Source organism: Rutidosis leptorrhynchoides, chromosome 9 (genome assembly GCF_046630445.1).
Source record: "Rutidosis leptorrhynchoides isolate AG116_Rl617_1_P2 chromosome 9, CSIRO_AGI_Rlap_v1, whole genome shotgun sequence".
Classification (NCBI taxonomy): Eukaryota; Viridiplantae; Streptophyta; class Magnoliopsida; order Asterales; family Asteraceae; genus Rutidosis; species Rutidosis leptorrhynchoides.
Window position 1 is genome coordinate 26825054 of NC_092341.1, and position 3715 is coordinate 26828768.

At 31.0% G+C, this 3715-nt stretch overlaps 1 non-coding gene across 1 annotated transcript; it reads left to right on the top strand.

The window, feature by feature from the left end:
- Positions 1–1016: 1016 nt before the first annotated feature.
- On the top strand, positions 1017–1123 carry LOC139869584 (small nucleolar RNA R71). The gene has a single exon (XR_011766187.1). It is a non-coding gene; the product is annotated as a small nucleolar RNA R71 (small nucleolar RNA).
- The last annotated feature ends 2592 nt before the right edge of the window (positions 1124–3715 follow it).

Here is a 3715-nt window from a genome sequence, read left to right on the forward strand (position 1 = left end):
TCATTTTACTCGGGTAAGGAAGTGGTGGTTGGTATGGTTTAACATAAGGTTTATCCTTAGCTGTGTTATCTTCATTAACCTTTTCAACTACCGGTTCTTTTTCCTTATCTTGATCAGGTTGTGGTTCTTGTGGAGTAGGAATAGCTTCATCAGAAGTTACAGGTATTTCCGGTGGTTTAAGCATTGTACCACTTCTTGTGGTAATAGCTTTAGCTGTTTCATTCCGGGGGTTAGCATTTGTATCACTAGGTAAACTTCCCGGTTTTCTTTCACCTATTAACCTTGCTAGGTTACTTACTTCTTGTTCCAGATTTTGAATAGAAGCTTGTTGATTTCTAAATGCTTGAGCATTTTGTTCATTAGTTTGTTTTTGAGATGTGAAAAACTGCGTTTGAGTTTCAACTAGCTTCGTCATCATATCTTCTAAATTCGGCTTTTTATCATCGGTTTGTTGTGGTGGTTTGTTTTGAAAATTAGGTCTTTGCTGGTTGTAAGTATTATTGGATACTTGTTGATTGCTAGGACCTTGTTGGTTGTTGTATGGAATATTTCTGTTATAACTCTGGTTTTGATTATAAATTGGTCTTGGCGGTTGATAATTATTCTGATAATTATTTCCAGGCCTTTGGTTTATGTATGAAATATTCTCTCTTTGTTCCATTGTTAATTCAATACTGAGACAATCTTTTGTCAAATGTGGTCCTCCACACTGCTCACAACTAATTCGTATTGAGTGAATATCTTTAGTCATCTTTTCCATTCGTCTCTCCACAGCATCTATCTTTGCGGAAATGGAATCTAAGTCATGGCTAGAATCGGCTCTAGCTGCTTTAGATGATCTAACGATATCTTTTTCTTGGTGCCACTCATGTGAGTGGGAAGCAGTGTTATCAATAATTTTGTAAGCATCAGTTTCGGTTTTCTTCATAATAGAACCACCAGCTGCTATATCTATGTCTTTCCTTGTAGTGATGTCGCATCCTTGGTAGAATATTTGTACTATTTGACAGGTGTCTAAACCATGTTGCGGACATCCTCTTAATAACTTTCCATATCTTGTCCATGCCTCATATAGAGTTTCATCTGGCTTCTGTGTAAACGTAACAATTTCTGTTTGAAGTCTTACGGCTTTAGATGCCAGAAAGAATTGTTTAAGAAATTTGTCAACTAAAACATCCCATGTATCAATCGCCCCTTCAGGTAACGATTCCAACCAATCTTTGGCTTCTCCCTTTAAAGTCCAGGGAAATAACATGAGATATATCTGTTCATCCTCCACTTCTCGGATTTTAAATAGTGTGCAGATCCTATTAAAGGTACGTAAATGTTCATTTGGATCTTCCTTCGGCGCACCACTAAATTGGCATTGATTAGTCACCATGTGTAGAATTTGTCCTTTGATTTCATAATCTGGCGCATTAATGTCTGGATGAGTAATTGCGTGACCTTGGCCAGTGCGTTTAGCTCTCATTTGGTCTTCCATACTTAAAGGTTCCAGATTCTCCATAATTGAATTTGTTGAATCGGAATCACTAGAGGATTCTGATTTAATGGTTCGTTCCTCAACAATCTCTGTTTGAATGATTGGTGGTTCCGGAGGAAAGTTTAGTGGTTCAGGATCTACGAACCGTTCCTGAATATTCTCCGGATTCTCAATTGTGAGGTCTGGTTCAAAAAATGGATTATCGGAAATTTGAACTGAAGTACTTGGTCGACTGGATGACGATTCTAAAGAGAAATCAACGGCAGTAATATTTGCTAAATGTCTTGATCTAGTTACAGGTGGTGAACGTACAAAAGGTGGTGAACGTCTTGCTCGGTGCATTCACTGAATATCCTATTAGTTTTTAAAAGGAAAGAAAAATTATAATAAGTTATCCAATCAATAGACTTTTCTGATTTTGCCCACGTTTCGAATAGCCAAAAGATGCAGCAGAGGGGCAGGATTCGTTTGGTCTCAATATAATTGAGGACTGTTTGGCTCCAATAACCCGGTCCACGTACAAATCCAACTATTACTACGAACCGGAAAATTTTGATGTCTATCAATTTAACCACTTAAAATAAATTTTCGTAATTTTAAGAAATTTAGATAAGAAGTAGAATAAAAATTTATGTCCTAAAACTAGAATAGCGAGAAATAAGAAAGAAAAAGAGTTCGTCGGAAAAAGGTCGAAAAAGAAAAATGGTTGAAAAATAAAAGGTGACGGAAAAATAAAAGAAACTTATAAAACTTAAAAATACTTGACTAACCTAACCTTATTACTACAACTAACTTAAAATTATAATCGCAAATTGAGATTACTAATTGGAATGATAATTGATACATAGGTAAAAGTCGTCTAAAAATATTAAAGCTTACAGGAAAAACTATATCCCAAATGGAAATAACTTAAAAAGAAACTAAAACTTAAAAAGGCGTCGCAAAATTCTGAAGCACTTAAATCTTAGTCTAAAGAAAAAGCACTTAAGGAATTCTACGGCAAAGCCTAAGAATCTAGAAGTAAAAATAACTATGGCAAAAACTAAGTTTAAAACTAAATATGAGCGAAAAATACAAATATTACGCTAAAACGATTAAAAAGGGACAAAATATAAAAATATACAAAAAGTTGTAAAAAGTATAATTTTTATAAAAATATTATTTTTATATTATTTATTTATTAAAACTACTAATTTTATAAATTAATTAAACTAATTAATACTAAATAAAACAAATTAAATAAAAAGAAACTTTAAAATAAAACTTAATTATAATAATAATAGATAATTAGGGTTTATAATTATAATAATTAATAATTACCCGTAATTAATTATGAATTAGGGTTTCTGTCGGTGTCAGAGTCACTCCGCGAGTTGCGGTAATCGAGGCATTAAACCCCGCGAGTCGCGGGGTTCCAGTTTTCAACTGACAGGATATTTAAAATTCGGCGAGTTTTTTTTTTTTATTTTTTTTTATTTTTATGTTTTATAATTTTATGTTTTATAATCTAAAAGTTATATATAATAAAAACTTATATTTAAATACTAAAATAAAAATAGAATTACTTTATAATTTTATAACTAAAAATAGTAAAACTAGATTTTTTTTTTCGGTTTTTATATTTATAAAATATATTTATAAAATAAATTAAATAAAACTTATATTTTTACAAACTAAAGAAACTTTATAAAACTTAAATATTTATCAAACTCCTAAAAATATTTATATTTTTGTTTTTCTTTTTATATTTTCGAATTTTTAAAACGTATTTTTATAAAAACGAATTTTAATAAAAGTAAACTAAATTTTTTTTTTATTATTATATTAGCGTTGCGCTTCCGGCTTTTAAGAGAGTCCCCGGCAGCGGCGCCAAAAATACTTGATGTTTTAGCAGAGTGGTATAAAATAGTTATTAATTTTAGCAGGAAAATAGTATTAAATACGATACAATTTTACACAAGATATTTATTTATTTATAGAATGGATATACTTAAACCTTGCTACAACACTTATAGGCAGTGTACCTAATCGTACAGTAGTGTAGTTTTTAGTAAGTCCGGTTCGTTCCACAGAAAAATCTTTAAACAAAGCTTAACGCTATATTAGTTTACTTTTATAAAAATACAAATATATATATAAGTAATATTATTATTATAAAGGGGGGTTTTAACCGTTTAATGACCGGTTTGTCGATTTTAAAACTTTAGTCGCAGTTAAAACCAAATGTAAAAT